Below are 18,525 nucleotides of genomic sequence, written 5' to 3'. Positions count from 1 at the left end.
AGCCAGACAGTTGGCGTACGATGTGCCGCGAAGGAAAGTCTGGGACCCATAGTTGATGCACATGAGGCCCTGATTCAGTAGAAAATCATCCATCGTACATCATAGCAGAGCCCCACATTGAATGGCGGTCATTACAATTCCCTACTAATATGTCTGGGTCAGGCCAAGCTTGCCCCAGCTTGCAGCACTTGTGACATTACAAACTCCTTGGCACATAAAGAAACACAGGATGTCTCACGTGTCCAACCTTTACGTAAACTGGTAGATTGTCAGAATAACATAGTATTTTGGTACACCGCGACCATCCAAAGTGGTGAATGGCCACGATTCGGACGATCCAGCGATGTGTCAGGCACGTGTTATTCTAAGATTACGTTTATTTAACAAATCACATATTATTTCTGCACAAATGCATCTTTATTAAACCGGGAAGAAATACGAGGTCATGTCTTTTTGAAGATCATTCTGCCGCTTTTGCTTCTTCTGTTTATTTCGGAGTCGCTAATGACCATGTAATATGGAGAGACACGTTGCGTCCACGCAGCTGAATTTAAGCACCAACTTGATGCAGCTGTTACAAACGCTTCCAAGTGATCAGCTCCCAGTTGATTTTGCCAGCCAGTCCTAATCTGCTGTAGGAAAGAATATACAAATATATGCATGAAGGCACATAAAAATTATACATTTTTTTGAAGTAAGCAATCGGTAAGCCAACGATTGCGCGGCGTAACTGGTTCAATTTGGTTCTCATTTAAAACAGTTGATCTGGCTTGCTTCATGTGAAGCAAACAATGCGGCTCATGGCACATAATACAGTTCTTGCTGTTGTTTTCTCTTCCGGTGCCGCGCTGTTAACTTCCTATGCCTCCTGAATAAGTGTTATGTTGGTAGATTACAGTCTAGACGCAGCTTGAAATGAAATAACACTAGTGCAATTTAAATGCGAAGCATTTCTTGGCAAACATTTGCCACTTTGACAGTATTATCTATCTATCTATCTATCTATCTATCTATCTATATATCCACCTACGTCTTGGTGCTCGCATGGTTGTTTCGTCAACTTGATGGGTACCAAAATTGGTTAAATATGACAAGAGTGTATGACGAACATCAGTGATAGGTCATGACATGAATATCATGACATGTGTCTCATCTAGGTCATGAAACAGTCGCCTACTTCTCGGTGCTCTTATGGTCGTTTCGTAATTTGGTATGTAACAAAATTGGCATAGTCATGACGTGTGTTTCATGCAGGTCATGAAACAGCCGCCTACGTCTTAGTGTTCTCATAGTCATTTCGTTAACTTGGTATGTAACTAGAATGGGTTCGGACATAGGTCCTAAGTGAAGGAAACACTAAAGGATGATGGTAGAAGTCGTAGTCATGAGCATGACTCAACAAAAATGATAATGACTCAGCGAAAAAAGATTAACGCTCAAAAACCACTGGAATGGGTTCGGACGTGGGCACTTAGTGAAGGAAATACTAAAGGATGACGGTAGAAGTGATAGTCAGGAGCATGACTCAGCAAAAATGGCATTGACTCGGCGAAAAATGATTAACGATCAAAAAGCACTTAAATGGGTTCGGACATAAATGATAAGGCATGACATGAGTGTTAAAATTAAATAAAAATTATGGGCTTTTACGTGCCAAACAACCACGTGATTATGAGGTACGCCGTAGTGGGGCACTGCGGATTAAGTCTGGCCACCTGGGGTTCTTTAACGTGCACCTAAATCTAAGTACACGGCTGTTTTCTGCATTTCGCCGGCATCGAAATAAGGCCGCCGTGGCCCATGACATGAATGTGACCACATGCGTGTCATGTATGTTATAAAACAGCCGCCTACGACTTGGTGCTCCCATGGTCATTTCGTTAACTTCATAGTCTCCGCGTACACTGCTTCGCATAACATCGATGCGCGCAGGGTGTGGGATCTGCCGGTTTTTTTCTTAAGTGCACAACTGACAGATCCTACGGTCTGGAAAATACATCGCTAACAGGCGCTATAGGTGTCCTCATTGAATCGATTACAGTTACGGGATTCATTCTTTATTACAATCGGACCAAGCCCGTTATACAGGGGAGTACGGGCTGAAGTGTTTTCTTTTTAAATATAATTACGTTTTGCTCAATAACTTTCAAGTTACAGAGCTCGGCTCACTGCGCTTTAGTGTATTCTAAGAACATTTCCGCTAGAAAGAAGTATCTGATTCATGAAGGGCAAACAGACATTGTCCAGATTTAGCTTTTGTGAAGAACTACTCTCTATTTTTGACGTAATATCTCTCAAAAGTTTATAGCACACAGGTGAACCGAATATTTCAAGCATAAGCTTAATATTCAGTGTCTTCTAGACAATCTGGAAACTAAGACTGGAAATATACATTCTACTCGAGGTTGAGGAGTTAAGTTAAACTTGCCAATAATAGCAATACATCGCTGGCCTTTCGCTAAAAAAAGTTCTTTCATAATAATTACAAGAAATGCTCCAGGACTGCAGTGACATTTTTGGGTTCTATAAGTGGATGCACAGAGGCTAAAAGATTCTCTTTTAAAAATTTCGAAATGTGTAAAAAAGTTCTTTTTCTATAATAGTGTTTTTTATTTCTAATGTACTTTTGAAGGTGATAAATTGGAATTACTCATATCAATATTTTTAGCCGCAATGTCGCTTCCACAGCTTCATTTTTATCTCATAAAGCGACAACTGTATCAGAACAGGCCCAATCATGTGTGTGTATCCTCCTATGCTCGTATAATACACAACATACCTCGTTTAAGGTGTACATGGCGTAATAATCACGCGCCACATATTTTTATCATGATAAATAATAAAAGCACTGCAAATAATATATGCGCCAAAGTAACTAAAGATACCTTCTTGTTTTCTAATGTGGTATAAAGGTTATGAACTGGGATACGATTGCTCAGAAGATAGGCCTTCGACGAAGATAGGTCCTCCTATCAAAACATTGGCCAGCCTTTCTCAGGGTCCTTATCCCTGTTTATAACATTTATACCACAGTGTTCTACTCATTCTGCCCGCCCCTTCTTGATTCTTGGTTAACAAGTTAGTTTAGACTTGACGCAGATCCTCTCCCCCCCCCCCCCCTTTTAGTGTAACTCCAATAAATCAAATACCAAGAGCGGAAGACTTGACATCACGGGCACTTCTACTCACAACAGGCTTATTTCAGTCCCCTAGAAAAGCAGACAAAATATCTACAGAATAACGCGCACGCCTACATACCCAATTGCGCCCGTAGTATATCCGATCTTCTGTTTTTATGCATTTGTTTCTTTCGCGCACCATTAGGTTCAAAAAGTTAAGTCCCTTCTTGACCAACTCGGAAATGTTTGAGAAGGAGCATAGAAGGAGCAAAAAAAGTTTCAACTGGGACTTACTGCCGCGCTGTACTGGCGAGAGCACAGATGTACTGCCCCGCTTAGTCGCTGAGGTCAAATCCTCTTGAAGCAGTTCGACGGTGCTGTCCAAATGGACGCACCTCTTCTCCGCTGCCGTCGCCACTGCGTCTGGGGTGCTGGCGACGTTCTCTACGCCTACGCCTATTCTCCTCGCTCATACGACGGTCGTCATCACTTCTGACCCGTGGGGGGTAACGTCGCTCATAGCTTCGGCTTTCTTCGCTGCTATGACTGTCGTCATCACTTCCGAACCTTGGATGATAACGTCTCCCATATTCTCGACTTTCTTCGCTACCATGACTGTCGTCATCGCTTCCGGCACGCGGACGATAACGTCTTCCAGATTGTGGCCTGTCTTCTTCGCTGCTACGGCTGTCGTCCTCACTCCGAACGCGAGAACGATAGCCATTTATATTGCTACGCCTTACATCTCTGAGGCGGCTGCCATTATCTGAGGAAAGCGCCCGGCTGCCCATCATTAGATGCAGGTTCCGCGCCTCGGTTATCGCCTGTATTTTGGAATGGACGAGCAGGCTGTTGGCTGATGATGTCAGGTCCCCGGCTTTCATGACGTCATCGTTATTCGAATTTCCGGTACCTCTGTAGCCATGTCGACCCTCTTGGCCGTTCGGTAATGTCGGCCGTGCTCCAAGGCCACGCCTTGCATCCTCGCTACCATTGCCATCATTCGGCAAACGTCTTGACTTTGTCTCATCGTCTGGCGCACCGATTACTCCTCTGTCACCGCTATGCTGCTGTCTAGGGCGGGCTATTTCTCTCGGATTGTTCTTTGCGTTGCTCCGATGAACAGCATGGCCTTTACTTGGCGTAGCTTAAAAAAAAGAAATAATGCATTACTACTTACATCACCTTAGTCATTCCACGTTGTGATACCTATTTAAAAATTAACGCGATTAGCATACTTAGCGTAGTTTACACACTTCCAGGGGACTGTCTATCTATCTATCTATCTATCTATCTATCTATCTATCTATCTATCTATCTATCTATCTATCTATCTAACTATCTTTCTAACCACTTTCCCCCTAACTTGGGTCTCTGGGTCGAATGTACAGCATGTCGGGCCGAACGCTGTGCTGAGCGAAGAGCGTTCGAAACCAACCGTCGGACAAACTTAGGTCACTGGCGACGTTTATAGAACCGAGGTCATGCAGTTGCCAAGCTGAGCGATGTTGCGCAACGCCGCCACTATCCGCGACATTTATGGAGATTCTGTCACAGCAGGCTCCACCCGCGTCCACTCCTCGCTTTTCAGTCGGCATGAAATGTTACCACATGTGCGTTCGGCAGACTGTACAAAGTTGCTGCGCTTTCTGAACGCCAGCATAGCATCTGTTAAGGATTTGTGCCTGAATGGTTACAGGATGCACAAAAGCCGCATTACTTCTCTATGTATCCACGCTACCCAGATCTCCATCCAGCGTGTGATAGCACGATTCCTCATCTTAATAACGCACTCTCGGACAAATCGTGCGTTCGTGATGTCACCTTAACAATGACATTTTAAAGGCACATTTTAAAATAATTTTGTACGTTGTAATTATGTGTAACATGTAGCAGTGTAAGTAAACTGTGCGTTACGTGAATTTTAAAATATGTTGGATTAATAGCGGTGTGAAATGTCGCATAAGGCCTTTGTAGAAATATACATCTATATATATTACCGTATGTGACTAAAAAACAAACATGTAGGCGGATAACAAGGTATTGTGCTTGTAATTTTGATTAGCTGAGGTTCTGTGACGTGCTCCTGAATCCAAGTACACGAGCGTTTGTGACCTTTCCTCCCATCTAATTGTGGCCCTCGTGGGCGAGATCAAATCTGCGAGATTGAGCTCAGCACTACAACACCATAGTCTCGGGGTTACAGCAGCGATTTAGAAGTAAGTGTTAGCCGATATATTAACTTCAGCTGAGGTCTATAAGTGCTACATGCCGACGTGAGAATAAGCTGTATAAGTAGGGCACCACTAATACTCCCGCGCAGCAATCTAAACACATTAGGCTTTTACCACTGGCCATCGGCATTTCTTTGAAGCCCTATGAGAAGCCGTAATCTCAGCGACGCTGCCTTGCCCACATCCAATTGTTGCAGCTAAATTGATAATTATTACTGAAAATTATGCAACTACGGTAACTCGAATAAGAAATACCAGTAGTATGACCGCCCCCACGAGAAATAAACCATCTTATATTTCCTGAACAGGTGCTAGTGACAGCACGAAGGATACATAACGTCATGGGATTAAGCTGTATACTTTGAGCACTAATAATATTCCATAGAAAAACTGAAGTAATTCGCGCTTTCTCCGTTGGACATCGTCAATTCTCGCATGCGCTGTGAAAAGCCAGCATTTAAGCGACGCAGCCTTGCCACATTCAGTACTTGCTAACAAATCGCGTAATATTACTGAAATTTTAGTCCTGACGGTAGCTCAAAGGGAAATACCAGTAGCAATGAAGTCGCGAAAAGTAATCTTGTTTTTCCTGAACACCTACTTGCAACAGCACTGGCGTAGCCAGTATACCTCGTGCTCTGTCGTCTGCTAGTGGAAGCCCAGTTGCAGAGCCAGCGCCCTCTAACCTGAAGTCATCCGCGTGCCGCGCGAGAGGTTAGGCGAGAGCGGGCAGTTTCGCAACTGACCTTGGTTCGGTAAACTTTGGGTCACTGGGTACGTTGGAGTGTGTACTTATTTGCCGCTCTTCAAAGAACCTATCTGACACCGACATGGGTCACTGGAGATGCACGACTGGGTACGTGGCATGGGTATATGCTGCCCTTCAATGAATCTCTCTCACGCTGCTTTGGAGCAATGTGTTTGTGCCACTGGGGTCTATGCTGTTCTTCAATGCACCTCTTTGAAAGCAACTTTCGTAACTCGGTAATTGAAATTTGGATTATGTCACTCTGTAATCACAGAAAGAATCCCTTTAATTTAATTAGTGCCAAGTGGAATCAAGCCCACGTATAGCACGGACTTTACGGGGGAGCCGGGAGACGGCGTAGAGTTTGGAGTGGAAAGAACTGCGCAGTAGAAGCAGTGTGGTGGAAGAGTGTGGCTGCATTTTTACCAGCCGATATTCGACCACATTTTCGTCGACTAGATTATAATGAGTTCTTGATTCAATGCTGCAAATGCTTGTTACCGGTAGCAGTATTTTGAGTTGGTACAATTTTTTACGCTTTCATTCCCGACAGCGGAATGGCTGATCCGTTGCTACAGTGGCTGGTGTTTGGAAAATGTTTAAATGTAACCGGAAAATGATAGATGCGCCTACGTCGGTCATTAGAGCTGTAGGCTAGAATGTGGGGTTTGAGCCAGACACCGAGAAAGCCATAGTACAGGCGATACGACATTAGGGGATTGAGATTACAAGTTCGAAAACATCGAATCGCGTAGGCGCTGTTTTGATAGTCATGCACAAAAACTAAAATGCCGCGAACTCACCTGAAACGGCTACAGCAACGCAGAACAGCAGAAAACCAGCGGTGAACTTCATATCTTGCAGGACTTCTAGCTGCCAGGCAGCACTGCACTGCAGGATCTGGTGTCCACAAAATGATTTTTTAGAAGTCTCATCATTTTGCCCATAGAATTTATAAAATTAGAATATATCAAGAACTATGAAAGCATATACGTTGAGATAAATCCATTTGAATCGCAGCATACCCCAAGAACTAGCTTTACGAAAATTTATTTGTTTTCGACAGCTGCACGGCCGTTGTCTATAAAAGCAAAAAAAAATGTTTAGGTTACTTTTTGCGGTTTTTTAATGTGTGGCCATATTGCAAAGTATGGTTAGTACATGTTTTTTTTAATTACTCAATTTAGCTTCTACGCGAGGTCCTTCTATTTTAAACTCATGATTAATGGCCACAACGCTGAAGGGTCCATTTTGTTTGGCCTTGCTAGACAATTCTGAGCAGGGTTTAATATGCCCGCTTTCATGTACGACTTGTTGGGTTGTCTCTCATATAAAACTCCTTGGCTTCCTCTTCGTAACACGTCTTTATTACAAAAAACGGCGTTTAACTTTCTGAAACAGCCCTGTCGGTTATAAGAGACGCCGTAGTCTAGGGCTACAAAAATGTTGACCATCAGGTTTTTTTTAAACTTGCACCTAATGTACAAACACGAGAGTTTTTTTTTTTCCTTTTTTGCATTCCAAATCCACAGCACTGAGGCCGCAGCAGCTGGAATTGAAACCATGACCTTTAGCTAAGTGACCTTGTGCCAGTCTTGCTAGTAGCAAGGTCATAGCCACTGTGCTACCATGGGAGATGATAGTCAAATCTGCTCTTAGTACGCGACTTTGGCTTGTTTGCTACTATGCGAAATCTGCGAAATTATCCAACTGATTTTCAAATGTTGTGTAACTTTCCCGGCATATGTTAGAAATATAGCACATTTGCTACTCAATCAACATGCTAGGCTCTCTACTTCTGCTAGCGCTGTTTCTTTTACATTTTGTTGACTGTGCAAAGCAAACGTAACTTAGTCTTACCAAAGTGAAATAAGAAAACGAGAGAATATACTAACCTGGAAGGCTCGCCGTTTCTCTGTAACGGATAGAGAGCGGATTGCTCAAGGTACTTGGATAAGTAACGCCACACAACTAGGTGCTAACTTACCTTTGGGTTCGTTGGTGCTGTGTCAGTATTTATATGTATGAGTCCAAGGCTACTCATTACACGCACATCTTCAGACGACAAAACAACAGGAAATGCATCCCTCAGTGACAATCGGAAAAAAAACACGTGAACGTGTTGACACTTGACGAGAAGGAAACATGCATTTCCCAGAAAGGACAAACGAAAGGAAAAAAAAAGCATCCGTCTCCCTTATTTTTGTCCATGGAAAATCACTTGACTGCTGCACGAGTTACAAAACAACAATGAGACCTTGTCTATTTATAGATATGGTGCTTTTTTGTATGGAAACGCAAAAAGAAACTGTTTGTGGGCCACGTACATTTTTCACAAAACAAGAAGAAGGCGCCTGCTATTGGGAGTTTGTGTTCGCGGTTGGTTTTCTTATATCTCCAAATTCGGGCCGAGAATCCTCCAAATCACAATGGTATCTCAAGACACGCGAAAAAAGGAAGATGACACAGAACCGTGCAACGCAGGACAAACAATTTCTACTCAGCACATGCATCGTTAGCAAATTTCATCGCTCCAGGCAATGCAACAGGCACACAAAGTCAAGACGAATGTGACCGATGTATCAAGTTACGGTTCCTTGCGGGGCAACTTTTTAAGCCGAAGATCTAACTCAGCAAAAAGGAAAATTATGCCGTGCAAATAAAGAATGACGCCAGCAAAGTTGGGGTGTTCAATCCATCCAGCGATTTCCTACCGGCGGCAGATGATTGGCGTTGAGGTCTAGCCTCTGCTCTTAGACGTGCAATCCAAAAAAGCAGAAATAGGCTAAAGTCAGCATATTACCCGGTGCCACCAAGTGCGAATGAAGTGATGCGATGCACATAGAAAAAGACGCTTTTCCAATCGAAGTATATCCGACAGCAGACATGTAGAACAAACAATTATTCCCGTTCGACTGCTTCACAGTTGCCACCATCGATTGTATATTTTCTGGATTATATTCAGTTTTATTAAACTAAGGACAAGCTAGTAGCCAATATTGATGAATTAAGAAGAGCACTATTCAGATGTCATCGTGAGATATTCTTTTCCCCCGTTTAACCCCATTCTTTATTGCAATGTACGCTTACAGCGGCGATACTTTGTGCTACCGTTGATTGGAGAAATGTGGCGCAGGGGTTTTGAACTAGAAAGAGCTTTATTTTGGATCAAACGCCATCTGAAATTCGGTCGATGTCTGCGGAAATAAGTCCTTCACTCCCTCTCTTAGGCACGGGGCACATACTGACTTTGCATTCTTATTGTGAGGGGATCACGAAATGATCATCATAGGTGCGCCTGATTACAGATTGTCGCACGTGAGTGTTAAACGGGCATGGTGCGGGCTGCTGTGCAATCACACAGGTGTAAACGATAAGCATAAGTCATCAGTACAATTTTCGAGGCGCTAACAGCCCAAGTGACAAAAAAATGAGGGAAGTAGCACAATACAGTGTTGGACCAAGGAAGCATTATTTCTGTGTTTATTTTTGTAAAGAATACTTTATGATGATCAGCTCCGACAGTGTGGGTTACATCAGCTGGATAGTCGTGTGTTTGAGTGGCGTCTGAAAGGGACGTTTGAAGCAAGGTACGATGGAAAAAACGAGGCTTGCGTTCATGCTAGCCAAAAGTACTGTTCTAGCCGTCGGCCAGTCGTGCCTACGTAGTTAAATTCGCGGGAGAGAGGGATGTCGTAGAGAACCAACCAAGCACCTAGCCGAGGAACTGTTGCGTGTTTTTAATAATACAACTTGAATTCCAGGGTTCAGTCTGGCTGACAGCTTTACACACTGAGCCCAGCATCTTGGAGCACGAAAAGTAAAAGGAATGGCCCATCTCCTCCACCAATGTTCTTGAAGCGGTGGCCAAGAATGGGCACGTATTAAATTTGATCATTGGCTCTAGACTTTCTGGATTCTCACTGCCGTGAGGCATTTTCTGCACGTATGAATAATAAAATTCTTCTCTGCGATGCATCCAAAAGCTGGCGCAGGTACCCCACAAAACGCAAACTTCGCTCTAGAAGCAGTTCTCATTTGGTGTTCGCACGACCGGTGGGAGCCGCTTTTCAGTGCACCTGTTGAAAGGCCTCTTCGAGTGTGGTGAATAACGAGGCTACATCCCGAATTATCCTAGCGCGAAGATTTTAATGTTTGCTCAGAGTATAGCAGAATTAAAAAGTGTTAACAATCCATTAAAAGCCTTCAGAAGCTTGAGCGAACAATTAGTTTTTCTTTCATGTGACATAGTCTGCATTGAAAATATTTATCCTCCGGAACGGCAGCGCGACCGAGAAAGGCGATAAAAGCGACTACCTAGACATATCAAACTACTGTATTCGTTAACTAAGAATCAATTATCAATTCATTTCGTTTAATTTCTTTCTAGGACGTGCGGTTCAGCCTGGTAATCTGCTTTCTACTAGAATGTTTAAATGCCACTACAGGAAGGCGTTTCTAAGTCACCTTATCTTGCTCATCCCTTGCTCAGGTTGTTCAGTCACAACCTTTGAACGGGGTTGTGGCTGCGCGTGGTATATCGTCTCTCCAAGAATTGCCATGTAACGGCTAAATACGTGCTCTCTAATATGAAAATGAAACCCTGGTGTTTAACTGCAAAAACGGGGTCTTCGTAACATTCTAAAGGTGCACATTAAAGCGGGCTGCTATATTCACTTAGCAACAAAGTAGCTTTCTATACCAGCTTTCGAGGATAGTGTACTCCCAGTTTCAATGTATTAGGTAGTCGGCGCAGATGTACCTTGGACAGCTTGTGTCGATGACGCTCAGCTGAAGAGACGGACACGAACGTGTTCTCATAGAGAACCACGCCTTGGCAGCCCTGGTGTAATCATTTTAATGCGACGTTCTTCTGAACAGTGGATGTTTTGGACATCCACTGTTTATTACCTGTAACCTTATTTGACGGGAACCCATAAAGAGAGCAGTCAAAGGAAGTTGGAGTGCGATACGAGTGATGGCGTTGTTGTAGTAATTTGGGCTGAGAGAATGTGCTGACAAGACCTGCTCATCAACGAGCACGTTGAACGCCCCTCGCTTTATCACTAGTCCCGTGTTGCGCAAAGATAGATAAACTTTGGTTTCTCTACGACAGTGTCTAGTTTGAGGCCCTTGCACATTAGGCTCGAGAGCATAGTTTCATCTAAGAATTATAGTTCTCAACATCGCGCATCAAAACCTCATGATATTTATCGCCAGGATTCCGAAAAGGCAACGCGGGACCCTGCTAGGTGACGCAACCCTTGAGGAGAGAAATAGGCAGGCTATGGAGATAAAGGTGCGAAGTGTAATTCTGCTGTTTTGGCCAAAATTGCCTTGCTTTCGCCACAACAGGCTGTCACCTTTCGTTTCCATACTATTAGTGGGTCGCTCGAAATTGCCTCTAAATGTGAGACTTAAGTAAACACTTTTTTAAGCAATCTATTTTTGTATCTGCATGATTGCTTATGCGTTTAAAAAACCTTCTGTGTATTTCTTTATCATGAAATGTACAATTCGAGATATGAATGAGAGATATTAGAACCGCTCTCAAACACATTTTCAGTTTTTTAACATGGGCTGACAATTAAAGAGTCTAAATGCAGACACGTAACTGCGATTCAATCTTCCGACCTATTTGGCACTGTTGGAACAGTGATTTTATGGAAATACTCAATTAGCAAGCTCGCCTGTACGTGGTGGTTTAACCACGTTTCTTTTGTCTTCGGATATGTTCGCTTACAAAGTCTATGAACAGAAATGTAAAAGAAAACGTACTACGCTGTGGGCCATACATCAAGCATGCGGTGGTACAGTTTTTCTTTGTCTTACATGGTGACATGTATAAACTAAACAAGCGGGAATTTAGTACTATGGCACTCGACGGGAATCGTCAAAGTGTCAAAGAAGCGAACTATAGTGAAGAAATGGACAACTATTATTCCATGCAGAGTTCAGGGGCTATTTTTATATATATTAGAAAAGCACACCTCTAAAGCGTAGTCACACGATGTGAAGGATGTGCGCGTATAGTAGCTTGTCCGCGGCCTGTAGTTGCCAACACGCGCGTTTGGTGGGGCACTTTTCATAGGCAAGTCCAGATTCCTATTGTTGCTAAAAGGTTTCGGTCCCTCTGAAGCCTAAATAGTTGTCTTATTTCTTCTTTATGGCAAACTAAGGTTGGTTGAAAATGGGGTAGTTTATGAAACGCATTTGAAAACTGAACTTTTCTTGGGTTTTACCTGCCAAAACCGCAATATATATATGATTATGAGGCAGGCACGCCGTGGCGGAGGTTTGAGAATTATTTTGACCACCTGGAGTTCTGTAACCTGCACCCAACGCACGGTAGGTGGCGCTATTGCATTTCGCCCCCGTAGAAATGCGACTGCTGCGGCCGGGATTGGATCCCGCGCTCTCGGGCTTAGCGACGCAACACCGAAGCTACTAAATACACCACCACGGCTGGTCACTTGATTGAAGAAGGTGATTCCCCCTCATTGTGTCTTCGCATTCATTTTGAATGCTTCCATTTTAGCTCAGCGGTACTAAATGTTTACCTGCGCTGCGTGTAGCTAAAAGCGCAAAGCAACGATGACTGTTTTGGAAGAGTCTATGCTGACGTGTCTCTATCCATGAATCGCGAGGAGCTACAACTCTGTAGCTGACACACGGTTCTGTTTCTTTTTCTTTTTTTCTTGTATGGAAGCAAGCCGTTGCTAAAACACAGCTTTTAAAAACCTGTGACCCGACTGCCATATTAAAAGTGACAGCCTGTGTAGGGTGTTCAACGATAAACAAAAAAGCGGATGGGCATGCGCTATTTTTCTGCCTAACTGCATGCATTTCATGTAAAACGTCCTGGCGGGATACTAGCTTACTGTGTGAGGAGTATCACTTCCCGCCAAGTTAATATAAAACCAACCAGTGTGCTACCACGTGGTCAACAAATGGTTGGCGCTGAAGATTTAGTGTCGGTCACTTTTGCTCTGCGCATTGAAATGTTCCAGCTCGAGTTCTTGATCACTCAGCTGACCTTGCGACTGCATGATATAACTATTGCTGTTGTGTGTGTGTGTATGGTGTTTTTTTTTTGGGGGGGGGGTTGCGATTAAAGATTTCCAATGTTACCATTAAAGAATTTAACCTCAATTTTTTGCACGTTTCTCTTTATTGTTAGAGAACAACTAAATGTTGTTATTGTAAGTGTTCAAATTTGGCAATTTAGTAATGCTTGCGGTGACAGGACATGCTGCAGGTGTTCAAGCTAGTTGCTTCATACCGTTAGGATTCTCCCTCACAACAGCGATGTTACCGGCGGAGAATTGGAAGTATCAAGGAACCTGAATCGCAACGCTTGCCGAAAAAAAGATTAGAAGAAGTTCCAGCGTGGAAAGAAACCTTACATTTACAGAAAGCTTACTTAGAATATACGTATAAAGAGACGTTGAAAGCGGTTGGGTACGTAACAACTTTCCACTTGCAACATCGCATAGCATCGGACACCACAGATTATTTATCAGCCTCGACCCCTCAGTTTTCTTTAAGGTCGGATGACCCCTCCGAACCAAGGTACGCAAGCACACGCACCACGCAGCTTGATTCGCTGTTATACTGTAACTCATAGAATTATGAAGGAGTAAGCAGCCTTCCTTACTCAAAGATAAACCTATATATATATATATATATATATATATATATTACTCAGATATATCAAACACAAACGCAAGCGCGATCCCAACAAAGGACACATTCGGTTCGCAAACGATAGTTGCGTACGTGACCTGCGACACCCACAACATATGCGAGGTCAACATATGCAGTAAAGCAAGCGTGGGTATTCTCACGGAAGATATTTGTTATGGAAGTGTTAAGAACGTATTCCAGTGTCGTTGGAAGGACGTCATGCAAAGGACCTTGATTTAGGTACGGTAATTAAAGGTACGCCTGTCTTCCCATCAGCTATAGGTGAAACGTCAGCATGACAGGGTTCTTACAGCCTCATTTTTTATAATAAAATAGTATGGAGGAGTGAAAGGCGGAACGGTTGTGTGCAAGTGCAACGAGCTTTATAAAACCGACAAATAAAATTTTAACCGGTGTAGTCTATGTGTGGGGACCAATATAACCAGTTGGCCGAATAATTTTATTCGCAGTGCTATTCTAGCCGGGGCGAGGCGCCCATTCCAAATGATGCAAGTCATAATAATAGTGCGACATATATTGCGATAGCGTATGGTTTTTCGGCGAATTAAACATTCCGAAGTAGATACATTTATCATTCATCGTTAAAACAGCAGGAAAAACACCGGAGATCGGGAGACACAGACAGGAGACGTAGCACGGCGCTTGTCAGTCCCGTTCTTCCCCGTTGAAGAGATTCCATACCTCCCAGTGTTCAGAGCTTGCTGATGTGTAATACTCTTGCCGACAGCTACGAATTTTGATGGAGCTGTGCCTGATATTCTGGAACTTAAGACCCTCTCCTTTTAAGACAATGTGTTAATTACATTAAATTATTGCTGACTTATTTCGAGCATGGTAGATGTGCACTGGGGACTTTGTATTCCTTACGACGCAGTTTTGCAGACATCGTCAAACCGCGCTACTAAGTAGTTCGCGCCCTACGCTTCGCGAGCGACGGAAAGAGATACATATAGGTAGGACCGTGTGCTCATAGGAGCGTGTAGTCGGCTACACCAGCTGTTGACGTACGGTGGCTGGTGAGTCAGCACGCGCATGCCCGCTAACGTGCCACCTGCGATATTCGTAGAACGCAGAGCATGTGATGTTTCCTACCCGGACGCAGTCTAGGTGCTGCTGAAGCCGGCAAAGGAATCACTCTTGTATATTACTCAAGTCGCCATGCCACGAATCAGTGCAGTAGAGCGCTAACTATTCCTATATTTGGAAGTGTGCCCGAATCGGCGTATATTACTGCTTCCGCTAGACCTCCATTAGAATGGAAAATCACTGACATGGCGTGGCATAAAGCATTATGTTAGTTCCTGTTGGTACAAGGACATCCGGTTCGGTCATCGCACATATTTCATCTCCTTTAGCAACAGAGAAGCAAGTGATGACAGGACTCCGCCCTCAGCACGTGCTTAATACTACACGAATAAGAGGAGGAGAATATTCGTATAAAAGGAGCATCTCTATTTCGTAAATGTACTCATTAGCAACACGAGAAAACTTGTAGAGCGCCATGAAAACTTTGGCTATATTGGTATTCTTGATGGTGGCAGCATATGCAGGTAAACTGATTTCGCTCTTTCCATTTGTGTGCGAACTTGATTCCCTACTCATAAGTCGAAAACTGTGTGGTGTAGCAGGGGTTACCGCGCTCATCTACTGAGCGGTAGCAGTTGCGGTGGGGCAGAGGATCGAGTCCTCACCGTAGCCACTCTTTTTCCGTTAGATATACTTGGTGTAATTTGTGTGCCTTTTTCGTACCAGGGATTTCTGATGAGTGCGGCGTCACACGTTGAGTCAAGTAATGTTCTCGCATAAAAAATAAATCCAGGAGAAAGCCACGCAGTTCTCAGGTGGTATTTTGGAAATACAGAGGGAGCTGGGACTGTTAAATTATAGCCTCCATTCTAGTTAGTGTGCAACCCGTCACATGCATACTTTTGGTGTCTACGTGGCCTGTGTCCATTTGTTTGCGCTCCTTAACAATGTACTTATACCAACGAGCACAGCTCTCTACTACGACTCATGTGTACAGTCTGCAAGGTACTAATAATAAGTTAACAGCTCAAAAATGACAATAAATGCCTACACTGTGGGTGTGATATAGACTAGCATAAGAAGGCATTTACGTTATTTACGTTTTCTTATTCTTTCTTCAAGGTTGCATTGGTGTTTACTAGAATGAAAAAAAATGTGGTTGATCCCTCTTATATAGGAATCGGTATAGAACACGAAAGTGAAACGTGTCTTCAATGACATGCGGCGGCACCACATGCTACTTGCTCGAAAGCTACAACGCGCCGCAACCGACTGCGCTTACGAACGCGCATCCAAAGTGCATCCGAAGCGCAAGCGACGCGCGATGCGCCGCTCGGTTAGCACGGTCCCAAACAGTGTCGCCGTCTGGTGGCCTCCGGCGGAAGGCATCACCGGCGGTGCCAGCGTCTCCCATTAGAAACGCCCGGCGGTCGGCACACTAGTAAGTATATTCTAGGCACTATAGTCGTAGTGATGAGACCACCGAAGCGTTCACTGTCGGTGCGCGTTAGTGTCATAATGCAGTACTTCTCTTTTCTGCTCGTAGGCGGCGGCACCGCCCCGAGCAAGAGCGCAGGTACACGGAGGAGTGTTAGATATATAAGGCGCGTCTGTGTAGCTCTCTGCAATTGCGTTTGTGGCGCAATGGGTTAAACGCTCGGCGATCTATCGTCGCGGACCGAGAAAAAAACAGACAACACTACATTTTGATGCGCTGCCGCGTCTAGTGCTGAATTTCTTAAATTTTCAATACATTTACGTGCCTATGCTTTTGGTGTGACTCCTGATTAAGAGCTTTTTTTATATATCAAGGTACGATAAAACTAATTTGTGTTTATTGAGCGGCACGTTACAGGTCACGCCCCTATTTCTGCTTGCTCTGAATTGGGACAATAGACTCGTTCTAATATGAAGAGTAGGCTATTAAATCGTTTGCGTTGTAGGCGGCTACAAAGTGTTCTTTATCTCGCGGTTTTTATTTATGAATGCAAATGAAATGAATTGAGAGATGCAAATCAGTACTATGAAATGCCTTACAGTGCAGCTAAGACTGCGGATATGTAACTGATGACATTCTTACAACGTCCCTCGACAAAAAAAAACAAAGAAAAACAGAAAGAAACCAGAAGAAATTCGCATCTAAATTAGAAGATAGTTTATTGCTCTATTTCTCTAAGTCAACCTTCTGCTGGAGCAGCAAACTAATAACAGTGCGGAGCAACCGCAACAAAAAATTCATCTTGCAATCGAAGCTTAATTCAGGCTAAGACAGGAAACTATATGACTCGTGATATTTTATGCAGTGACAGCCTCGCCTCACGATCGTGAGCGCAAGGAACGCGGTGAATCTGAGTTCGGAAGGCACCATGGCAGGCACCACGGACACCACCACCGTTTTGTAAGCAGCCGCAACATCGCACGGCAGTTTTTGTCACTTCATTATTTTTAGAATACGTTGAACGCTTCCCTAGCTCTGTCAAACTTTCCCCAAGCAAACTAGCAAACGTGAATATATATTATTGCGGCAGCTTTACTTGAACTTTATATACCAATTGTAACTGCCTTGTCTGCTGATAGTGTGTATTCGCTGGCTATGATGAACCTGCAATGGATATGACCTTTAAGTGCGTAGGCATTCTTGAACTTGATAATCTCGCCTGATGGATCCTTATTTGAGGTGACACATGTGACTCGAATTTCAAAAGGATTATTCTGCAGTTACACAGAAACAATACTTTTAAGAATTGGTTGGTACAACTCCAGCTTTGTAGAATATTGCATGCCTAAGCTTGGCGCTAACATATGTGTTCAGGTTGGCCAAAGTGTACTTACCGCATACACCGTGGCAACAACATTTCTTGTTTAATATTTATCATACTCTGCTACCCACAGAATCACACCAGGAGTGGAAATGAAACGTCCTCTACGGCGCAGCCCCAAGTGACGACTGTGAGCGCCGAAGAAACCACAAATTCAACAACTCAGGACAATGCAAATGGAACGGTCTCAAACAGCGCTCCCACGATGTCTACTACATGATGTCCGCGACAGGATGCTTGGGCGAGCTATGAAGCGATGTGCTTCCCAGTCAGTTAGCCAAAAAGGAAATGTTATGTTCTTGAAAGGATTCTATTCTATCCAGTCAAAATGAGATAATAAAGAGCCTGGGAATTCTTCCGGTAATTTCTGTGTTAGGCGATGTGAAGTGCCTTCTTGAACAAGACCTGGCAAAAGCTCGAAATGGTGGTTTTATACATGTAACGCTATATTATGCATTCCTCAAGGAGAATTCTGAAAGGCTTCTTTTAAAAATTTAGGAAAAAAGTGTTTTGCTGCAGAGCAATCTGGAAAGCTGCGTTTTACATAGTTTACTGGATTAGCAGGATGCAAGCAGGCTTGCCATGAATCGATTCTATATTTCTTGACGATCACTGTAATATAACAGCACCAAATAGAGCGTGCTTTAGAAGTACGAATTCGAACAAATAAGCACCACGCCGCTTCATGTTACTCTTCACGCTGGTTTTTATATGAACATTTAATTTGCGTCATTACCGGTAATCCTTTCAAAAATTTAAATTGACGTCTTAGCTGACAGATGCTCGCCGATGTGGCGCGTGGTTGCTTCCAATGAAAACTGGATCTAAGCTTCGACGTAGCACGTGTTCATATTTCCGCACTTCGGATTGTC

The 18,525-nt window shown here is 43.6% G+C and overlaps 2 long non-coding RNA genes across 2 annotated transcripts; one reads left to right on the top strand and one right to left on the bottom strand.

Moving 5' to 3' along the window:
- Nucleotides 1-363: 363 nt before the first annotated feature.
- Nucleotides 364-8,108, bottom strand: LOC119445692 (uncharacterized). Its single transcript, XR_005190656.2, has 4 exons — nucleotides 7,997-8,108; nucleotides 6,905-7,001; nucleotides 3,414-4,266; nucleotides 364-632 (listed from the first exon to the last, which is right to left on the bottom strand). It is a non-coding gene; the product is annotated as an uncharacterized LOC119445692 (long non-coding RNA).
- Nucleotides 8,109-15,261: 7,153 nt separating this feature from the next.
- On the top strand, nucleotides 15,262-18,010 carry LOC119443967 (uncharacterized). Its single transcript, XR_005190386.2, has 3 exons — nucleotides 15,262-15,358; nucleotides 17,138-17,232; nucleotides 17,727-18,010. It is a non-coding gene; the product is annotated as an uncharacterized LOC119443967 (long non-coding RNA).
- The last annotated feature ends 515 nt before the right edge of the window (nucleotides 18,011-18,525 follow it).

This window comes from Dermacentor silvarum, chromosome 3 (genome assembly GCF_013339745.2).
Source record: "Dermacentor silvarum isolate Dsil-2018 chromosome 3, BIME_Dsil_1.4, whole genome shotgun sequence".
Taxonomy (NCBI): Eukaryota; Metazoa; Arthropoda; class Arachnida; order Ixodida; family Ixodidae; genus Dermacentor; species Dermacentor silvarum.
Note: the sequence above shows the minus strand (reverse complement) of the source record. Positions and strands in the feature narration are given on the sequence as shown.